This window comes from Bos indicus, chromosome 9 (assembly GCF_029378745.1).
Source record: "Bos indicus isolate NIAB-ARS_2022 breed Sahiwal x Tharparkar chromosome 9, NIAB-ARS_B.indTharparkar_mat_pri_1.0, whole genome shotgun sequence".
NCBI lineage: Eukaryota > Metazoa > Chordata > Mammalia > Artiodactyla > Bovidae > Bos > Bos indicus.
This window is the reverse complement of record NC_091768.1, coordinates 18,528,510-18,552,326: the sequence shown is the minus strand read 5'-3', so window position 1 is coordinate 18,552,326 and position 23,817 is coordinate 18,528,510. Positions and strand designations below refer to the sequence as shown.

The following is a 23,817-nucleotide window of genomic DNA, read 5'->3' as shown; positions in this document are numbered from 1 at the left end:
CATGAACCATTATATATTATAGAGTTGACTATAGCTTTATTTTAATAATGAATTTGAGCTCTTGGCTACTGCTTATTACTAGATTTCTTTAGCTTAGTTATTTTGTTTGCCCAGTCTCTCAATAGGATGTCATTCTGCAGATATTTAATAAATATTTTTTATTTATTGAATAAAAATAATATAATGAATAACTTATACCAGATGGTCTAGACTTTGTTCCAGTGAAAGATGGGGTGTCTGAAAGAATGTTAACTAATACTGAATCCCTTCTCTTCTAAATTAAAAAGTGTTTTGTTTTTTTTTTCTAGAAGGGCAAGAAAACCTCCAAGATCCTCTTTCAGGGAAAGTAGCTTTTTGCTTCTTTTTGGATTAGGTACACATCTCCTTGTCATGTTCATCAATGATCATTAGGCTTTTCTTTATTGTTTATTGACTGGGCAAGACTGTGTAAAGACTCTTTCATTGGAAGATAGTAATAAACACAATTGAAAGAGGACTGATGAAACTTGGTTTTTGGAACAGACACTCCAAAAGTTTATAGTAATAGTTGCTTTTGGGAGCAATGCCTTGCATGAAATAGTATTTATATTAGCATGCTGCTGCTACTGCTGCCAAGTCGCTTCAGTCGTGTCCTACTCTGTGCGACCCCATAGACAGCAGCCCACCAGGCTCCCCCGTCCCTGGGATTCTCCAGGCAAGAACACTGGAGTGGGTTGCCATTTCCTTCTCCAATGCATGAAAGTGAAAAGTGAAAGTGAAGTCGCTCAGTCGTGTCCGACTCTTAGCGACCCCATGGACTGCAGCCCACCAGGCTCCTCCGTCCATGGGATTTTCCAGGCAAGAGTACTGGAGTGGGGTGCCATCGCCTTCTCCGTTATGTTAGCATAAACCATCTTAATTGCTGAGTTCTTTACTACCCTGAAGGGTATAATCTCAATCAATCACATCTGTATAAAATCACCAGTACTGTTGGGAGGAGGAAGTTAACTATCTCTCTGAAAACCTTCCCTTAGGCAGAGAGGAGAAAGTGATCTGAGAGGAGCTGGAGTGGGCTGGGCAGAATTAGTGTAGTTACATGGTATAAACTCTATAGGTTTCCCTGGTGGCTCAGATGGTAAAGCATCTGCCTACAATGCAGGAGACCTGGGTTCAATCCCTGGGTTGGGAAGATCTCCTGGAGAAGGCAATGGCAACCCACTCCAGTACTCTTGCCTGGAAAATCCCATAGACGGAGGGGCCTGGTAGGCTACAGTCCATGGGGTGGGAAAGAGTCAGACACGACTGAGTGACTTCACTTTCACTCACTTTCACTATGGATTTAGCCAATAGAATTGAAAGGGACACTAAGGGACACTCCAACTTTATGGAAAATTCAAAAAAAAAGTTGCCACTAAGGTATTTTTAATTTTGTGCTATCCCCCTCCTCTTAGACAACAGGGTTTTCACTCTGCTCTTTGACTTCCCACTGATCAATTTTTCTTCTCTCTTCTCAAACAACTGTAACTTTGAACTCTACCGAGATCTGCTCTTTTGGAAAAAGCTCAAATTAGTTCTTACTTGTTTTATCTCTTCCTTTTGGCCTTTCTTTTCTCTGCTCCTGCCTTTCTCCACCTCCTAAATAAAACGTTCAGCAAGATATAGAGAGAAAATATTGCAAACTTGGAATTCATACAGACACGAAGTGCAAATCTTGACTTGTTCCCTTTTATTAGCTGTTTTGTGCAAGTAACGACCTGACCCGTAGAGTTATGTGGGTGAAATCGTTCAGACTATATATATATATTGGCAATAGCTGGAAAAAGTTATTGCCTCAATTCATCCCCCAGAGAGACCTGATCTCTAGCGCAGCTACTTAGAAATATATGTAGAGTCCAGAACAGTACAAACAATTTGTACATGTCCCCTCAGGGTCATTTCTTAGAGCCAGTGTCACTTCCTGTGGGTACTGGAAGCCCTCCTATCTCTCTCTCACCTTTGTTTCCCCTTTCTTTGCCTCTCTCTACCTAAATTCTGTCCCCCTGTAGCCAAAGCTCGTTTATTTCTAAATTACCCCGGATCTTTACACTTCATCACAGTGGGACATCTGTAACAAGAACCAACTGTTCTTTTACTGATACTGATCTCTCTGTCAGCATAGTTTTGATGCATCCTTATACATGATGACCTTCTATCTTCCAGAGGCAAGGATGGGGGAGACTGAAAGGATGGAGGGGACAGAGAAAATTAGACTGAGCACTCCCCTGGGCTGGGGAGGATGGGGCAGAAAATCCTGTAAAGGGCTCAGAACCTGGTGTATAAAGCACTGACACTCAAGAGATTGTCTAAAACAAGCAACAAAACCTCACCTCATACCCATCGTTTTCATTAATATCGTGTTTTATCAAAGTAATCTAACTAAACTGAATATCTACTAAAGGATTGAAATACATATAGTGGGGAATGCAGTGTTGTCTCTGGTTCAGTGCAGTCACATGAGAACCAGTGCCGGGCATGCTGGTGACCAAGACAGAGGGTTCCCTACTTTTTTTGGAGGCTGCAATCAAGAAGAATCAAAGTAGTTTTTAATCTGTATAGTTTGAGGGGTTTGGGGGAGACATTTAGGTAATTCAAGTCCTACAACAGCTGGATATTTTTGACATTCATAAAGGAAATCTCAGGGCTTCCTAAGTGGTGGTAAAGAATCCACCTGCCCATGCAGGAGACATAAGAGACATGGGTTCAATTGCTGGGTCAGGAAGATCCCCTGAAGAAGGAAATGGCAACCCACTCCAGTATTCTTGCTTGAGAAATCCCATGGACAGAGGAGCCTGGTGGGCTACAGTCCATGGGTTCACAAAAGAGTTGGACATGACTTAGTGACTAAACAACACAATAGGAAATCTCCTATCTTTTATTATTAATTCTCAATTACCAGAAGAAATATGTATCATTAACTTTATTCTGTTTTACTTAATTAGAATATTTAGCTTTATATATTTTTAGCCTTTATAGTTTATAGCTAATTTAGTTTATTTTCCTTTACAGGACTCAGAGGAACAATTTTCCTGGGTAATATTTCTTAAGTATAATAATGCTAAATTTTATTATAGAAGGTCCCTTATATAAATTACTTATTTCTAGTCTCTACCTTTTTTTTTTTTTTTTGATAAAATGTTTTTATTTACTCTTAAAATTTCTTCTTTTATCCTTTAAAAACTATGTAAAGTAACACATCTTCTTTCAATTAAGGAAATTATTCTTTGTATAGTTAGGGGAAGGATCAAAAGATATAGACTTTACTATGGGGTCAGAATTGCCCAAGGAACATCAGAAAAGATAAGAAAAGCTGACACGTGTTCCATCCACAACCCATCACCATAGTTCCCCAAAACTGCTGGGAGTCCTTTGTCTCTCTCCTCTTCATCTTCATTCTTCTTTTACCATTTTTAATTGAGATAGAATTGACATACTATAAAATTGGATTAGTTTAAGGTGTGCAATATAGTGATATTTATGTATGTATATATTGTGAATTAGTTACCACAATATGTTCAGCTTAACATCCTTCACTTCACATAGTTACAATTTTTTTCTTGTGATGAGAACTTTGAAGATTGAATCTCAGCAACTTTCAAATTTGCAATGCAGTATTGTTAATTAGAGTCACCATGCTGTATGTTAGGATCAGATCAGTCGCTCAGTCGTGTCCGACTCTTTGCGACCCCATGAATCGCAGCACACCAGGCCTCCCTGTCCATCACCAACTCCTGGAGTTCACTCAGACTCACATCCATCGAGTCACTGATGCCATCCAGCCATCTCATCCTCTGTTGTCCCCTTCTCCTCCTGCCCCCAATCCCTCCCAGCATCAGAATCTTTTCCAATGAGTCAACTCTTCCCATGAGTGGCCAAAGTACTGGAGTTTCAGCTTTAGCATCATTCCTTCCAAAGAAATCCCAGGGCTGATCTCCTTCAGAATGGACTGGTTGGATCTCTTTGCAGTCCAAGGGACTCTCAAGAGTCTTCTCCAACACCACACTTCAAAAGCATCAATTCTTCGGTACTCAGTCTTCTTCACAGTCCAACTCTCACATCCATACGTGACCACAGGAAAAACCAAAGCCTTGACTAGACGGACCTTGGTTGGCAAAGTAATGTCTCTGCTTTTGAATATGCTATCTAGGTTGGTCATAACTTTCCTTCCAAGGAGTAAGCGTCTTTTAATTTCATGGCTGCAGTCACCACTTGCAGTGATTTTGGAGCCCAGAAAAATAAAGTCTGACACTGTTTCCACTGTTTCCCTATCTATTTCCCAAGAAGTGGTGGGACCGGATGCCATGATCTTCATTTTCTGAATGTTGAGCTTTAAGCCAACTTTTTTACTCTCCACTTTCACTTTCATCAAGAGGCTTTTGAGTTCCTCTTCACTTTCTGCCACAAGGGTGGTGTCATCTGGATATCTGAGGTTATTGATGTTTCTCCCAGCAATCTTGATTCCAGTTTGTGTTTCTTCCAGTCCAGCATTTCTCATGATGTACTCTGCATATAAGTTAAATAAACAGGGTGACAATATACAGCCTTGACGAACTCCTTTTCATATTTGGAACTAGTCTGTTGTTCCATGTCCAGTTCTAACTGTTGCTTCCTGACCTGCATACAAATTTCTCAAGAGGCAGATCAGGTGGTCTGATATTCCCATCACTTTCAGAATTTTCCACAGTTTCTTGTGATCCACACAGTCAAAGGCTTTGGCATAGTCAATAAAGCAGAAATAGATGTTTTTCTGGAACTCTCTTGCTTTTTCTATGATCCAGCGTATGTTGGCAATTTGATCTCTGGTTCCTCTTCCTTTTCTAAAACCAGCTTGAACATCAGGAAGTTCACGGTTCACATATTGTTGAAGCCTGGCTTGGAGAATTTTGAGCATTACTTTACTAGCGTGTGAGATGAGTGCAATTGTGCGGTAGTTTGAGCATTCTTTGGCATTGCCTTTCTTTGGGATTGGAATGAAAACTGACCTTTTCCAGTCCTGTGGCCACTGCTGAGTTTTTCAAATTTGCTGGCATATTGAGTGCAACACTTTCACAGCATCATCTTTCAGGATTTGGAATAGCTCAACTGGAATTCCATCCCCTCCACTAGCTTTGTTCGTAGTGATGCTTTCTAAGGCCCACTTGACTTCACATTCCAGGATGTCTGGCTCTAGGTCAGTGATCACATCATCATGATTATCTGGGTCATGAAGATCTTTTTTGTACAGTTCTGTGTATTCTTGCCATCTCTTCTTAATATCTTCTGCTTCTGTTAGGTCCATACCATTTCTGTCCTTTATCAAGCTCATCTTTGCATGAAATGTTCCTTTGGTATTTCTGATTTTCTTGAAGAGATCCCTAGTCTTTCCCATTCTGTTGTTTTCCTCTGTTTCTTTGCATTGATCGCTGAGGAAGGCTTTCTTATCTCTTCTTGCTATTCTTTGGAACTCTGCATTCAGATGTTTATATCTTTCCTTTTCTCCTTTGCTTTTCGCTTCTCTTCTTTTCACAGCTATTTGTAAGGCCTCCGCAGATAGCCATTTTGCTTTTTTGCATTTCTTTTCTATGGGAATGGTCTTGATCCCTGTCTCCTGTACAATGTCACAAACCTACATCTCCAGAAATTACTTATCATATAACTAGAAATCAGTGCCTCTCTTCTTGACTACATATACCCTGCTTGCCCCAACCCACCCTTACCTCATCACATCAAGACTAAGAGTTCCAAAAGAGGCTTTCTTGATTAAGCATTATGTTTTATGAACATTGACACTTTACACATATATAGGGAATTTGTGTATATTCCTTTGCCTGGTAAAGGAAATGTGGCTTAAACTCCAAACAATTTCTGTAATAGCTGCTTGAGAATTCTGAATATTTCTATAATGAGATGGGGAAAACAAAATTCTAGGTGAGAGATTATAAAACTGACAGGATCATAAAAGTATAGATAATTATCACTCTCTGGGGTTCTTAATAAAGAATAATAAAAGCATAACTATTATAAACTGTGATAGTAGTGTTGATTTAGGTACTTAATGAGCATCAGCTATGTGCCAAATACCATGCTGCTGCTGCTGCTGCTGCTGCTAAGTCACTTTCAGTCGTGTCTGACTGAAGATGGCAGCCCACCATGCTAGCTGCTACATATAAAAAGATGAGAAAGTTGTTCCAATCTTTGAGAGTTCACAATCAAGCTAAAAAGGTGGGTAATAAAAAGAAACAAACAAACAATTAGATACAAATGTGGTACCTATTTTAAGAGTGATGTGAATAAAATAATGAAATAATAGATTCTAGAAGTGCTAATTTATAGTCAGGTGGTAGCTTAGACAATGAAGATGTCGAGATCAATTCGTATCTGCTTTAAAAGAGGGCACATCAAACAGTATGCGAGGCACTTAAAAGGAATTCTGCATAAAAAATGTCAGAGGAAGGTCAAAGATGTTAGTATGCTGGCTTGTACAGGATCATTTATCATACCATCCAATTATAAATGTGTTGGGCAGTGTGTGAAATGTTAATAAATGATACTAACTCCAACCTAAAGAGATTTCCAGTGAGGCAGAATATGACAAATGAATTGGAGTTCACTAACATACATCCTTTAAGGAAATATTGGAATGGAGAATGCCACTAACATTTCTTGCAACAACAGTGGAAACATCCTTCAGATTGCAGGCACTCACAGCTGGGTGTGGGTCCCAACTCTGCTACTTATTTTCTGTGCAACTTGTTCAACTTTTTGAACCTTAGTTTTCTGCCTTCTCTACACTACCCTCTTAGAGTTTTGAGGGGGATTCATTCATTTACACATCTACTGGGCACCATGTTCAATGCTTATTTTATCTAATGCAATCTTCAGTAACCTCAATATATTATCTTCATTTGACAGGAAAGGGAATGAAAGTAATTAGCCCAAGAACACATGACTAGTAAGCTGTTGAGCCTGGAATGGAATCCTAATCTATCTCACTACAAAATCCAAGGTACGTCTTTATTTGACAAAATGAATACCTGAAGTCACACAAAAATGTTAGTTCTGTTTTGTTAATTAATCAGTAACTATTTAGAATCTACCATATCCTAGGCATTCCATACAAAGCCAAAGAAAAGCATATCAATAGAGATTTCAGTGAGGTTAAAAAAAAACAATGTAATCTATTTCTCAAGATAGGGAGTGATAAACTCAAAGATCAGATCTCATCTCCCATGGAAGTAATTTTTTTCCCCCAAAACAAATAACATTTTGTTGAAGTATAGCTGATTTACCAGTGTTGTATTAGTTTTAGGTGTATAGCAAAGTGACACAGGTGGTTCCATGGTCTTCTATTTAGGAAAAGAGGATCAATCAAATAGTCCTGCCTTTAGACTTTTAACACTCCAAAATAATAAGGACATGGGGTTTTGGGAAAAATCCTTTTTATTTAGCATGAATTCCCTAGCTCTAACCTTCACATAAATTACACTGAATTTTCTCAGGTATATAATTATGTGGAGTCTGTTGTAACTTAGTTGGGTGAGACTGAAAAAAGGATTTATGTACTCAAATCCTAGACTAAATAAATCTAGGGAAAAGATGAAGGCATTTTTCACTTCTACTAATAATTAACAACATAGCTAACATGAATCAATTTTAATTGGAGAATTGAAATAACAAACCAGTTGGCAAAGTCTGCTGTTTAGGAGTCAGACATATTAGGTTTTTCTGCCTCTAACTCATTGCTTTCTGAAGTATTGAAAGTTTCTATGCCTGTGTTTAAAATTGTCTTGTTTTAACAGGACAGATATTCAGTTAAAATAGTCTAAAAATACATGGCATACGATTTATTTAAACAGAAAATTGATAATTTAATGTTTTAGATTTTTTATCATAATGTTAAAAATACTGTTGTATATACTGAAAATATTTATTAGTTTGAAAATCAAAGTAAAGCCATTTCAGAAGAAAACAGTGTCACATAATTTGATTAGAAAAAATATTCTCTCATACAGGTTATATTTTTCTTCTTCACAGAAGAAAACATTAACACACTTCATCCCAAAGTATGAGACAATTTGATTTTTATATTATTGTGATAAAAAGCACGTACATGAAATCCAACTCATGTATGTGAGTAGGTATGAAGTCCTCTCAACCAACTTTTAAGTTTAGAGTACCTTATGACAGTTAAAGTGAAAGCGAAGTTGCTCAGTCCTGTCTGACTCTTTGGGACCCTATGGACTGTAGCCCACCAGGGTTCTCCATCCATGGGATTTTCCAGGCAAGGGTGCTGGAGTGGGTTGCCATTTCCTTCTGCAGGGGATCTTTCCAACCCAGGGATAGAACCCAGGTCTCCCGCGTTGCGGGCAGACGCGTTACCGTTTGAGCCACCAGGGAAGCCATGACAGTGAAGGTAGAATGCTGCTGCTGCTGCTAAGTCGCTTCAGTCGTGTCCGACTCTGTGCGACCCCAGAGACGGCAGCCCACCAGGCTCCCCCGTCCCTGGGATTCTCCAGGCAAGAACACTGGAGTGGGTTGCCATTTCCTTCTCCAATGCATGAAAGTGAAAAGTGAAAGTGAAATCGCTCAGTCGTGTCCGACTCCTAGCGACCCCGTGGACTGCAGCCTACCAGGCTCCTCCATCCATGGGATTTTCCAGGCAAGAGTACTGGAGTGGGGTGCCATTGCCTTCTCTGGAAGGTAGAATACAATACATCTATTCTGAAGCCTTGCTACAGAATTACATTACTTAACATGTTAGGCTTCCTTGTGATGATCCCTAACTGACCTATCCTTCGAAAAATATTCTGTTTCAGAAAATATGCAGATGAGTTTTATTCCCAGATACTTCGAAAGCAATCACATTTTCATTAGTGATTATTTTCTCCATATATAGCTTTTTCTTGATTTTAACCAAAACAATAGTATTTTAATTGAAATTTCTCCATAACAATTTAGCAGTTTGTCAAGCTACTTTTAGGTATTTTAGAACTTTTAATTAAGTCCAGAAAAAGATGGCCATCATCACAATGGCATATGTCACGGGAAGAAAAGTGAATTCATCTTGCTCAACCAGCCTGTGTGTACCAATTGCAGGTGGTATTTTTTTTAACCTATAATTAATTTCCAGATTCATCATGCTAAAAACCTAGTTCTCTGTGCCATGTCTGCACTCCAAATTTTTCAAAGACTCTCCCTTGATTATCAGACGTTTCCCAGTTCCTTTCATGTGGCATTCAAGACTCTCTGAAACCTAATTCCAATTTAGCATTCCTGCCAAGCCTCACTGCCTAGGGACAAAACAAAAACATTTGCTTGTAGTCACACATCACAGAAGTCCGGGATTGAAGAGTGTTGAGGCATGAATCCAGATTCACACAGCAGGCACAGCAGAAGGTGGGAGACAGAGCCTTTATTAAGGGGCTGCTCTGCAGGTAGAGTAGCCAGTCATGCACAAAGGGAGCATGGGGTAAGGCAGGAGGACTCACTGGTTCACACTAGTAGTTTGTGAACACATCAGGTTCTAGTCTACAGAAGACAGAGTGGTGTAGCTGATCACAAGTAAGAAGAGGCAAGAGATGCTCCCAAAGGGAGTAAAGGGCAGACCAGATACTGGGTTCCGCCTAGAGGGCAGGTCTAGAATCTGGTACAGACAAAGCAGCAGTAGTACATTCTAGTTGCTAATAAAGTCACTGGGTTTTGGGTCTGTTTAAGGGAATGGCAACCCACTCCAGTATTCTTGCCTGGAGAATCCCCATGGACAGAGGAGTCCAGCGGGCTACAATCTATGGGATCGCAAAGAGCTGGACACAAGTGTCACTGAGTGACGCTCTGACTTTCTATGAGGATGACTTAACTTTAAGTTCCATCAGGTAGAAGGGCTAGGATTGTTGATGTGCTTCTTATCATAGTTGGGACTGGCACAGGACTGCCTCCGTAGACTAAACACTCAAGAAAGAAACATTAGAAAACTTAGGTGTGGGCAGCCGAGAACATTTAAAGGAGGAAGAAATGATCAAAAGTTGACCTCTTCAACCTTGCCTCTCCAAACTGCCACCTGTCTCTGAGTTAGAATTCTTTGCACATGATTCTTCTTCCTTCATTCTTCCAGTTGTGCATGGTGTACTTTGATTCAGTGAAATGTCTTTTCATATGATGAGCAACTGAATTTAGTTTCACAAACATTTATTGAGCAAATGCTGCTTGACAGGCACTCTGCTACAGAGATAAAAAGATCTATCTTTCTGGAGATGCTGTCTGAATCCTTGTTATTGTTGTTCAGTCGCTCAGCTGTGTTCGACTCTGTGAGACCCTGTGGACTGCAGCATGCCAGGCTTCCCTGTTCTTCCCTATCGCCCAGAGTTTGCTCAGATTCACGTCCGTTGAGTCAGTGATGCTATCTAACCATCTCATCGTCTACCATCCCCTTTTCCTTTTGCCTTCAATCTTTCTCAGCATCAGGGTCTTTTCCAATGAGTTGGCTCTTCACATCAGGTGGGCCAAAGTATTGGAGCTTCAACTTCAGCATTAATCCTTCCAATGAATATTCAGAGTTGATTTCCTTTAGGATTGACTAGTTTAATCTCCTTGCAGTCCAAGAGACTGAAGAATCTTCTACAGGAGCACAATTTGAAGGTATCAATTCTTCGTGCCCAGCCTTCTTTATGGTTCAACTCTCACATCCATATATGACTATTGGAAAAACCATAGCTTTGACTATGTGGCCTTTCATCTGCAAAGCGATATTTTGCCTTTTAATATGTTTTCTGTGTTTGTCTTAGCTTTCCTTCCAAGGAGCAGGTGTCTTTTAATTTCATGGCTGCAGTCATCATCTGCAGTGATTTTGGAGCCCAAGAAAATAAAATCCGTCACTGCTTCCACTTTTTCCGTATCTATTTGCTATGAAGTGATGGGACCAGATGCTGTGATCTTAGTTTTTTGAATGTTGAGATTTAAGCCTCTCCTCTTTCACCCTCATCAAGAGGCTCTTTAGTTCCTCTTTACTTTCTGTCAATAGAGTGGTATCATCTGCATATCTGAGGTTTTCTGAAAAATTCTACATTTTGTCAATTTTCCTCCTGAACTTTCATTGTTTCCTCCTTCTCTGCTAATTTCTTAAACCATATGACTCCAGATACTTTACATTTTTAGGTATATGTTAATATTAAATTCAAAATTATATCATCAACCGTCACTATTAAATTTTGAATGAATGTAGTTATTATGTATTATGATATCTTTCCACCTAGCATTGTAGGCAGGGTAAGATCTTAGTAAGAGCCAGTTGATTTATTGGCTTTTTGGGTATTAAAGTTTGGTGGTTATACATTTTGCTTGTCATTAGAGCTTTTGTATTTGTTTATGTTAATATCTATGCAATTTTACTAGATATTTTAAAATCTATTAAATACTTTTAAATTTTAGAGAAAAGGTTTGAACTGTGAAACAGAAGCTCTGTGACAAATGATGCAGCCTTCAAGATATATTTATATATATCATTAGAATTTATGTAGGGAATGTCAATTTTATGGTCTAATTGGGACGAGTTTGCTTTCAGGGCTCTGCCCATGGCCCTGCAAAGCTAAGGAGAATTATCTAAAATATTTGGATATATAATTGAATAGCTCAAATGTCCCTGGTGGCTCAGATGGTAAAGAGTCTGCCTGCAGTATGGGAGACCTGGGTTTGATCCCTGGGTTGTGAAGATCCCCTGGAGGAGGGCATGACAACCCATTCCAGTATTCTTGCCTGGAGAAACCCCATGGATAGAGGAGCCTGGTGAGCTATAGTCCATAGGGTTGCAAAGAGTCAGACACGATTGAGAGATTAAGCACATAGCACAACACAGTGTTAACTTGATCTTTTTTGTTGTCTTATCTTAGTGCCTGTAACATTATTTGTTGCCTGTAGTGTTAAACTCATTCTTATGAGTTAGATTATATTAAGATTTTAAATGATTATCTTAATTAGATATTATGCAGTCACTAATGAATCATAACAAAATTTAAGAAAGAGAGACTCAGATAAACACCTTGGTCAGTTAGGAAGAAAATTATAATTGGAGAAATGTAATCCAAATATAAGCTGGCTGTAAAAGACTTAATGCATAATGCAAGAAGCAATTATACTGGCCTTCTTAAAAATTATAACACTCTAGTTTTTTCCTTCAAATTTAGATTTTTTCCTTAATTATTAATCAACCTGATATTTGAGCCTAGACATTTTCCCATACTATTAAATTTGGGTAGGTTAGTCTCCTTGATAACCAAATATGACTCGATTCTTAGGTAGAATATAATTCTTGACTATATTTTTCATTGTGTGAAAGCATTCTGGAAAAACATAGTTTGTTTTATACAAGTTATTCTTATTTGTTGTTTTGTCTATAGAATATTGGGTAAACTGTAACATCTTTATTGAAATGATGTGTTTTTTAATCCCTTTTACAACATTGTACTTACTACACTTTTCTGCAAACCCTACTAAGGGTCTAGGCATAAACTCTGAAGGTAATTCATTGCATCTGATTTTCAAAAGGGCTTAGTAAGAATATCTCCATTTTTTGGTGACAAATCCTAGACCAATACATATATAGCCATATTTCCTTTTTCAGATAAGCTCTCATTTAAAAGGAAAAATATTCCTGTATTTCTCCTCTACTACTCACACAGAACACTCCTGTGACCAGATGTGTCACACCAAGATATTTTCTGACACCATGTGGGTGTCTGACAATTTATTTCAATTCTAGCACTAACCAGAGTTAGCATAGACTGACAGTTTGGGGACTCAGTCCTGCAAGACTGTCCCTCACTTCAGTGATTCAGATGCCAATGACAAGTTCAGGTTGTCACCTCTGCTTCTGACCAATAAGTTATAAATCAGGATTCCCCTTCCTGGGCTCCATAATTTGCTAGGATGACTCATGGAACTCAGGAAAACACCTAAGTTGACTGGTTTATTGTAAAGGATATAGGAAAAGATAGAGATAAACAGCCAGATGAAGAGGTACATAAGGCAAAGTCTGGAAGGTTGCCAGGCACACAGGAGCTTCTATCCCAGTGGAGTGGGTGTGCACCACTCTCTGGGCCTGTGGGTGTGTTCACCAACCCAGAAGCTCTCCAAACCCATTACAGATTTTCATGGAGGCATCATCATGTAGGGACATGATTGCCTATTATCAGTAAATCGTGACTGTCTAGTCCTTCTCCCTACCTGAAAAGTGAAAGTGTTAGACACTCAGTCATGTCCGACTTTTTTGTGACCTGATGGATTGTAGCCCCACCAGGCTCCTCTGTCCATGGAATTCTCCAGGCAAGAATACTAGAGTGGGTTGCACTTCCATTCTCCAGGGGGTCTTCCTGACCCAGGGACTGAACCCAGGTCTCCTGCATTATAGGCAGATTCTTTACCATCTGAGCCACCAGGAGCTGGCTCCTAATCATGGCTTGCTCTTGTGACCAGCCCCATCCTGAAGCCATCCAGGAGCCCACTAAGAGGGGCCTCATTAGAACAAAGACACTCCGATCTCCCATGAAATTCTAAGGGATTTAGAAACTGTGTCAGAGACTGAGGTCCAAGACCAAACACTTGACCAAAAAATGCTCCTAATGCTCTTATCACTTAGGAAACTGCAAGGGTTTTAGGAGCTTTGTGCCAGGAACCAGAGGCAGAAACCAGTATCTAGATTTTCTATGATTTCATAGATTTTCTTCCGCAAAGAACCTGCCTCAGTTTGCATTATTTTCTTATATAGATTTGTACAGCTATATATATATTTTATATATATATAATATATATATGTAAAACATGCAGTGTATAAGTTATAATCATTAGTCTCTTTTTAAAATAATTTATTTTTCAGATTCCGCTTCTGTTTCTTTCCCCATTTCTTCTGTTTACCTGGTATGTGAGTGGAAGGGACATACCCTCGCTCCTTCATTTGGGAGAGGGTTTTGCACTTACTGAGCGCCTAACATACTCTGATCACATAGGTGAGTGACCTTCTGGTAGAAACAACAAGACCAACACCGGAAGCACTTCAAGAGGAGGAACTAGTGTGTCACCGTGACTGTAAGTCCCTTGAGTGACACCCTCCTCTGAAGTGACTGGTCAGAGACACAGTACTCATTATTGAAGAGTTAGGGCTGAAGAAACAGGACCCAGTGAAGCTCTAGTAATAATAGTGGTAATATGACAGGGAGGAAATTTTAAGTGCCTATTACTTGCCAGTGTGCCTGCATGCTCAGTCATTCAGTCGTGTCCAGCTCTTTGTGACCCTATGGATTGTAGCTCTCCAGGATCCTCTGTCCATGGGATTCTCCAGATAAGAAAACTGGAGTGGGTTGCCATTCCCTCCTCTGGGAGATCTTCCCAACCCAAAGATTGAACCTGCATCTCCTGCATTGGCAGGCAGGTGGATTCTTTACCACTGAGCCATCTGCAAAGCCCATTAGGTGCCAGACCCTATCCTAAGCAGTTTCCACATATTATTTCATTCAGGCTTTTGAACAATCAGTTGTTAAGTCATCTTAGTATACCCATGCACTTCCTCATTAGAAAAACCAACTCTGTTATTAGATATAGGTCCTTTTCTGATTTTAGTGGTGGAAAAAAGCCACCCATAAAAGAACATTTTGGGAAACCATTGGAGGATTTCAGAAACGACCATAGATGCAGAACTGAATCTATAGCTATAAAAGCAAGATCCTGTGGAAAATATTGACAAGATTACATAAAGCACTTCTATAGAGTGCTTTTCCAGATCCAAAAGGGAGGTGCGACTTCAGTGAGAAGTTTTGATGATGATGATTTGTTTTATACAAACTTTTTCTTACAACTGAGATTGGCTCAAGTCCTCCGTTTTTCACTGAATTGTCAAAGAACATTTCCAGTAATTTTTCTGAGACTTCTGCCTCTGTTACTTTGTTTTCAGCTTATTTTTTTTCACAGAACCAACTGAGAAATTATTCCAAACCCTATCCTGAATGTGATCCTGCTCTTTCAGAGAGTTGCACTGCTTACAGGGTGAGAATGAAGAGCCTCAGAATGACGTTCAAGGCCTCCATCTACCTGTTTAGTGTTTTCACCCTTTATTTCCTTCTGCAGTTTACCAATCCCTGTCTATCTTTCAATTCTTAGGAAATATCTTCACTGCCGAGAGGAGTAAAGAGTGTAGGCTTTTAAGCCAGATACCCAGGATTTGTATCTTGCTTCTACTTATTGCTAGCTATGTGACTTTAGGCCAGTAACTTAACCTCTCTGTGCCTCAGTTTCTCGTTTATAGTGAGGATAGCTATAGTAGGTGTCTCCTAGGTTTATGCTGAAAACTAAATGAATGAGCTGGTGGATATAAAGCAGTTAGGACAGTGATTGGCATCAGGAAACTGTTATGTACAAGTCATTTATAATTTTTTTACTCTGTTCATTCATACTGTCAGACCTAGAATACCTCTCATTTCTGTCTCCCACAATTTGTCCTTTAAGAGTCTATTCAGATGCTCTTTTCACTGTGTCTTTCTAGATTTACCTCCTCCACCTCAGGAGTGTGTTATTCTACTCCTCTCCATCTATGAAGTGAAGTTGCTCAGTCGTGTTTGACTCTTTGCGATCCCATGGACTGTAATTTTTCCATCCATGGAATTTTCCAGGCAACAGTACTTGAGTGGGTTGCCATTTCCTTCTCCAGGGGATCTTCCCAACCCAGGGATCGAACCCAGATCTTCCACATTGCAGGCAGACGCTTTACCGTCTGAGCTACCGGAGAGGCCCCAAAGAATACTGGAGTGGGTTGCCATCCCCTTCTCCAGGAGCTCTTCCCAACCCAGGGATTGAACCTGGGTCTCCTGCATTGTAGGCAGACACTGTACCGTCTGAGCCACCAGGGATTTATTGTCATGCCACTTGTCCCGTTGTGTTTGTACGTGGTATTTTCTTTCCCCTAGGGTTTACTCTTGTTCCTTGAGGGCAAAGACAGTATGCTCAGTGTGTGGCATAACAGACAGAAAAATATTTAGATTTCCAGAAACCTAGGTTCAAATTAATTGAAGTATGTTGAAGGCCCTGTTACCTAATGCCTGTAAAGCCTTAGTTTACTCATCTCTAAAGTGGGTAAATAATAGTAACTTCATATGGTTATGTCATTATTAATCATCACTGTGATATTAGCTCTAGCCCCTTGGTATTTTGATAAATTTTATAACAATTTCTTCACTGTCCTTCTTGTATGTTAATATCTATGTAAGCATAGATGTTTAAGGAGATTGTATAAAAAATGGCAAGGATTTCATCAATAACTAGAAATATTAACATCATGATGTATGGCCTACCCCCTATCCTCTGACCTCCAAACTCTTGAAATCATACAATTTTCTGGAGAACATTTTATGCCTTTCTTTGTATATATGATATGGCCTTGCTGTTTCCTCAGTAACAACATGAACTATAATATGAGCATCTTTTTTCGCACATGTCCTCTCAAAGCACAGCTCTTCATGAACCAACATTTCAGATGAACAATCATGGATTATGTTAAATCCTAAAAGTTTTGAAGTTTTATGGCTTAACAGTTTTGGAGGACTTCTTTCTAGAGTTACCCAATCATAGTAGTATCTAGTTCCTCTACATCCCTGTTGTATAATTTTGTAATTTGGGGAAGTTGATCAGAGAGAGGATTTATGATTAATGATAGGAAGGGTGTTTGAGGCATTTTTATCAATATAATATAGAGTTACTGGAGATCTAACATACCAGGACAGAAAACATCCTTGCTAAAGTAGCATTCTCAAAGTTGAGTCTGGTTTTTTGATTTTCTTATTTAAAATTTATTGGCATATAGTTGCTTTATAATGTTCTGTTAGTTTCTCCTGTACAGAAAAGTGAATCAGCTGTATGTATACATACATCCCCTCTTTTTTTGCATTTTCTTCTCATTTAGGTCACAATAGAGCACTGAGTAGAGTTCACTGAGTTATACAGTAAGTTCTCATTAGTTATCTATTATCCATCTGTGCTAAGTCATTGCAGTTGTGTCTGACTCTTTGCAACCCTATGGACCATAGCCCGCCAGGCTCCTCTGTACATGGAATTTTCCAGCAAGAATACTGAAGTGGGTTGCCATGCCCTTCTCCAAGGGATCTCCCTGACCCAGGGATCAACCCACATCTCTTATGTCTCCTGCATTGGCAAGTGAGTTCTTTACCACTAGCACCACCTGGGAAGCCCTACCTATTTTATACATAGTATCAATAGTGTGTTTATTTATCCAACTGGGCTGGAAGAAGCACAAGCTGGAATCAAGATTGCCGGGAGAAATATCAATAACCTCAGATATGCAGATAACACCACCCTTATGGCAGAAAGTGAAGAGGAACTAAAAAGCCTCTTGATGAAAGAGAAAGAGGAGAGTGAAAAAGTTGGCTTAAACGATGCCATGATCTTCAGAAAACGAAGATCATGGCATCCGGTCCCATCACTTCATGGCAAATAGATGGGGAAACAGTGTCAGACTTTATTTTTTGGGGCTCCAAAATCACTGTAGATGGTGATTGCAGCCATGAAATTAAAAGACACTTACTCCTTGGAAGAAAAGTTATGACCAACCTAGATAGCATATTGAAAAGCAGAGACATTGCTTTGCCAACAAGGTCCGTCTGGTCAAGGCTATGGTTTTTCCTGCGATCATGTATGGATGTGAGAGTTGGACTGTGAAGAAAGCTGAGCACCGAAGAATCGATGCTTTTGTACTGTGGTGTTGGAGAAGACTCTGAGAGTCCCTTGGACTGCAAGGAGATCCAACCAGTCCATTCTGAAGGAGATCAGTCCTGGGTGTTCTTTGGAAGGACTGATGCTAAAGCTGAAACTCCAGTACTTTGGCCACCTCATGTGAAGAGTTGACTCAATGGAAAAGACTCTGATGCTGGGAGGGATTGGGGGCAGGAGGAGAAGGGGACAACAGAGGATGAGATGGCTGGATGGCATCACTGACTCGATGGACATGAGTCTGAGTGAACTCCGGGAGTTGGTGATGGACAGGGAGGCCTGGCGTGCTGCGATTCATGGGGTCGCAAAGAGTCGGACATGACTGAGTGACTGAACTGAACTGGATATTCCATTGTATATATGTACCACATCTTCTTTATCCATTCCTCTGTTGATGGATGTTTAGTTTGATTCTTATTGAGTATTACTTTGCTCCAAGTATTCATTCAATATGTCTGTGCTTTTGAAAGTTTTAAAACTTTGAATAAAATCTGTTAAATATAACGCACATACATACACATAGAGGGGTACACACACATATGCACACACCTAGCAATACTCAGGATTGAGAGTTAACTAACAGGTTATTTTACTTGACTCAAATCTTACTGTAAACATCACAAAAAGTTTTCTCTGTAAACACTTAACTTTTGTGGGGATGGCAAAATTAATTTAGGCTAATTAAAAATAAGCTATGACATATATCTAATTTATGGTAACATAAAACATAGTTTTAAACACGTACTCCAAATGATATATGGTTAAGTTTTGCTATTAATTTCCAATTCATCTAAATTGAAATTATTGAAGACTTTTAGTCAGATGTTTTGTTTTTGTTTTTCTTTTAGAATTATGTCTTTAACCCCATGATGTTTTATAATTCAATTTAAAAACATTTATTATTAATTATGAGGCTTTCTTGGTGACTCAGTGGTAAAGAATCCTCCTGCCAATGCAGGAGACGAGTTTGATCCCTGTGGGGAAGATCCCCTGGAGGGGAAAATGGAAACTTACTCCAATATTCTTGCCTGGGAAATACCATGGACAGAGGAGTCTTGTGGGCTATAGTCCCAGGGGTCACAAAGAGTTAGATGTGACTGAGCACACACACAGTTATCATATATATTATATAGTTTAAGTTGGCTGCACCTCAGCGAGTAAGAGAATACCCCCAAATAATAGCTTAAACAAGATAGAAGTCTTCCTCATGTAAAAAGAAGTCTGGAGGCAGGCAGTTCACCATTATCTGATGCATCCTCATTTTCATCAGAAATACAAGCTCCTCGTCAATGCTCTTCATCCTCAGCTCTGGCTTTCATGCTTCAGGTTACTGTGTGGTCTGAGATGGCTTTGGGGGCTAGAATCCTCACATCTGCATCTCAAGCAGCAGGCAATTAAAAAAGAGAACATTGCCTCTGAGTTAAACCAGGGTTTTATAATTAAGGGGGACTGGAATAATGGATAGTGAATGGGAACTCTGTATCCCTCCACATAATCTGCAAAATGCAGGCTGCTAATCAGTTATTATAACCGAAAGCTTATTTCTTTATTTGTGTCAGGCTGTGGCTTTGAGCAGTGTCTGTGTGTTTTTCACTTAGCTGCCTTTGTGTTTTGCCTCTGACATGTAGGGATTTTTAACTGATTTGCTTTTCAGTGGAAAAGTAACATCCTAATTAAATTGATGTTGGAAAGAATACTTCATTATGCAGAAATGTGAATATTGTGGTACTTCCTACTTAAAACAGTTGAATATCTCCCTTGACAGACATATTATTGTAGATCATCTCATATGTGATCATTTTAAAGACATACAGTAGTGATATTCAGAAAACAAACACAGGATCACTATGAAATATTCTTATTTATTTGAAATCAAATATCACTATTTGTCAGGTACTCATTTTAAGTCTTTTGCAAATATTAGTTCATCTACCTTTTTCACTTGCATTCTCTCAAGAACAGATAGTAGAGCTTCCCAGAGGCCACATGGCTTATGATGACACCAGCTCTCCAATGGCTAATGCATGTGTGCTTGTGATGCTTGTGTTTGAAATGTTCTCAGTTTTAATTTCTTCTACCGTAGTATCTATAGATATAATACACATAAGCAATAGCTGTTTAGGATCCTCAATAATATTTGAACGTGAAAAAGAGTCCTGAAACAAACAAAAAATCACCACTAGAACATTTGACTAGATTAAACATTTGATTCTCTATAATTCATCTATTAATCAACAGTTAGAAAACCTGATAGCTATATTCTGAGTATAGATTGCAATGGTGGAAACTAAGAAGTGTGAAATTATAGTTCTGTTGAGGTAGCCAAGTAAATGTGTGTGTGTGTGAATCAATGAGCTACGGGAATGATGATCCTAAGTAACAAACCATACCACAGCTAGTAGTGTGAAGCAACATGCACTGCTTATTACACCCAGATCTGTAATCTGTAGATTGACTGGCAGGTTGGGCTGATCTTGGCTGGACTCACTCATGTATCTGCAGGAAGCCATGGATTGACTGGGGACTAGAATTGAGAATGCTTCAGATAGGATGCAGGAAGATGCAGCTCTTCCTCCCATGTCTCATTCTCTAAAAGGATAGACCAATTATGTTCTCTCATAGCTATGAGAATACAGATGCAAGAAAGGAGATGCTTGCTAGGGCAAGCAAGGGGAAATGCTGAAGGGTTTTCCAGGCCTGTGACTGGTATTATGTCTGCTCATAGTCCACTGACCAAAGCAAGTCACATGGTGATGCTTATAGTTGACACTTAACCCACCCCGAGAGAGAAAAAACCGGCCCAGCAGGCAGTGCAATCAGTGTACCACAGAGTGTATATATGAGAAAATAGAATTTAAAATTACATTTGAGATGTATTTATCTGTAAAGAATAATGTGACACTGTGACAATAGAAAATACATGATACTTGACGTCATTTTCTTGATTTCTTTGTTCCACAAATTCACAAATCAATCAGCTCTAAGATGAGAAATGGGCATGTCTTGTGTAAGAAATTTATGATAACATTTTATTTATTTAACTTTTATTTTCTTCATGTTTAAAATTACCTTCTCTTTAAAAAGGTTTATTTTTTTAAAACGGAATTGCAATACTGATTTTCATTGTGGGTGAGATTTGAAGAAGAATTATTAATGTGGTAGCATTACCAAAGGTAATTTACAGAATTTCATGGCAATATTGAGGCAAGTTTGCTGTATAAGAGGTGTAAACAAGTACTAGATGGGAAATCCAACAGGTATCCCTGTTTTATTGAAGGTTGGCCTCTTCATTAAACTCTACCCTCTTTCTAGTCTTGAGTCCTTTTCTTCTTTGCTCTATAGTGTCTAGACCTAGGCTTTATCTAGGAACTTTCACCGGAACTCACCTTCAATATTTCTGCTCACCAGTGAGAACCCTTAAAGCCACATCAGATTTTCATTTAAAACTCACATCTTCTGCATCTTTGTTGCTTCTTGCTAAATTTATAATCCTATTACTTTGTTCCTCCTAATTTTAAAATCATCTTTAAAAAATCATGTCTCTTACACACAATGATTTTATTAAGATTTCTTTTTTCTGACATTTGATGTTGGGGGAGACCCTACCAAATTCTAAAATGGCATTTTTCTTCATTTCTCTCATAGTCTTTCTTTAGTATTCCATATAGTATTTTCAAACCATGCTACCCTGAATTCCTCCTGCTGCTTGGAAGATGGGATTGGTTTAAGGACCCCACACTACAGTGTTAGTGACTGGACTAGTTTACCCTTCCCAGGATGAACTTTCATTTAATAAAAGACAAATGGAAAGGGTGATGCTTTGATACTTAATGGAGAAATATTAAACTATTTGGAAACCATTATGAGTTCTCTTTTTGTTCATAATAAAAACTGACACTTATTTAATGCTTTCTATTCTCCTGGAGGAGGGCATGGCAACTCAGTCCAGTATTCTTGCCTGGAGAATCCCATGGATGGAGGAGTCTGGTGGGCTGCAGTCCATAGGATCACAAAGAGTTGGACAGGACTGAAGTGACTTAGCACAGCACGGCACATACTATACTGTATTATTGCACACTAGGCAAACTGACTATTGGACTTTGAGAAAGAGATGTTCTCCTTGGTTTTCCCTGGTGAGTCAGATGGTTAAGCATCTGCCTACAGTGCAGGAGGCCTGGGTTCGATCACTGGGTCAAGAAGATCCCCTGGAGAAGGGAAGGACTACCCATTCCAGTATTCTTGCCTGGAGAATTCCATGGACATAGGAACCTGGTGGGCTACAGTCCATGGGTCCCAAAGAGTCGGACATGACTGAGCGACTAACACTTTTCACTTTCACTTTCATGGTATATACTACATTATTGGACACTAGGCAAACTTAAGTATTGGACTTTAAGAAAGAGATGATCCCCTTGGTCTTTCACATCAGGGTGTTTCTTTTATTCTTATGTCTGATTCTCTGCCCTTCTACAAAGTATAGAGGCTTCATCCTCTTGCTCATTCTGTGCTGGCTGGTTTTGTCCTTAGATTCATGTTCATTTGTGACTTTCTCTGCCTTTCTGCTCACTTTTGCTTTCTCCTTCCCTTCTGTTCCTCTCTTGATATCCTTACTTTACAGAATTTTAGTTTGTATTCACATGATCCTGTCACAAAGTAATGCCTTTTTATTTATCTCTAGACCTTAAGATTTAAAAATTAATCATGGTTTTGATCCATTGAGCAAGGTCATGATGTGAAAGAATCTAGTGGAACCGCTTTATTAATAGAATAAAGAATTTATTACAGAGTAAAGAATCCTTTTGTATTGTGAGAAATCACCATCTAGTTTTTGGATCTCAAAACTAGAGATTTCCTTTAGTCATCTACTTGACGGGAATTAAAAATGTCCTTAAATGTAAGCTTAGTTTTTTGTTTTGCATAAATGATTATTTGTTACTCTTTACTCGGCATGCCTCAAACCAAATTCATTACCATTGTTTTTCCAACATCCTTCCCTCATCCTGTATGGATGGCACAACTAGCTTCATATTTGCCTAGATTAAAAGCATCAGTCATTGTCACTTTCTCCTTAGTCCTCTTGCTCACATTTAAGGCTCTCTTTCCCAAACTTTTCTCTGCTTTTCTTTCTCCTTCTCATTACTGCTGCCCTACCTTGGTTCAACATTTAATTTTTTTCTTTAGCTAATATGCATTGGGCAAAGTCAGGATGTGAAAGAATCTAGTGGAACCATTTTATACAGAGCACAGTCTCCTAACTGGCCTCCCTGTCTCAAATGATTTTTTTTTTTTCCCAAAATATCTTCCATAATTATGCTTTTAAAAATTCCTGGATGAAACATACATGACTGAGCAACTGAACATGCATGCATACATGTACAGATGAAACATATTACTCCCTCGAAATACTTGCAGTAGCTCACCATTGCCTACAGAACAATTCAAGTCTGTACTTGGTGACTCACCAGGCCTTTTAACCATGCCCGCCATCTACCTTCCCAGCTTCAGCTTCCTTTTTGCCCCTCACACACCACATGCTGTGACCCACATCTACATTTTCTGCAATCCCAGGGAGCACCAGCACATGTATCTCTTCCATGCCCCATTCATCACCCAGCCCCCTATAATGCCCCAGGGTACCCATAAACACAGAGAAGGGTAGAAAACTCAGAGCAGAGAAGCTCCATAGGAGGACCCTGAACTGGAGAGTGGTCAGCAAGTACCCTCATCACATAATGTTGTGAGTTAAATAGGCAACTTCCAGTAGTGAACTTGGCTTAAGATTCCTTATTCTACATAACATCCCTCATGTTTGAGCCTGAGAAATTTGCCAGCCCTGACCAACTGTTTCTCTCCATGGGTTGAGTTCCATTTTTGTACCCACAGCCAGTACCCAATTAGTTGCTTTCACGGTGGCTATCATCTGAAGTCCTGCTTTACCCCAGAGATCAGCTCCCCTCTCACCACTCCCCTTTCTGCCCACCTTGCTGCTGGGCCTCGCCCTCCGATCAGAACTCATGGATGACTCTCCTCACCAAGATGGAGCTCAAATTCTCTAAGCTTGCA

The 23,817-nt window shown here is 39.3% G+C and overlaps 1 long non-coding RNA gene across 3 annotated transcripts in view; it reads left to right on the top strand.

Annotated features, from left to right (window-relative positions):
• Positions 1-23,817, top strand: part of LOC109563719 (uncharacterized) — a 273,799-nt gene that overhangs the window by 221,204 nt on the left and 28,778 nt on the right. For all 3 annotated transcript variants that reach the window (XR_011568371.1, XR_011568370.1, XR_011568372.1), the window contains one exon: positions 6,907-7,000. This is a non-coding gene — a long non-coding RNA (uncharacterized lncRNA). The remainder of the gene's footprint in view (positions 1-6,906; positions 7,001-23,817) is intronic.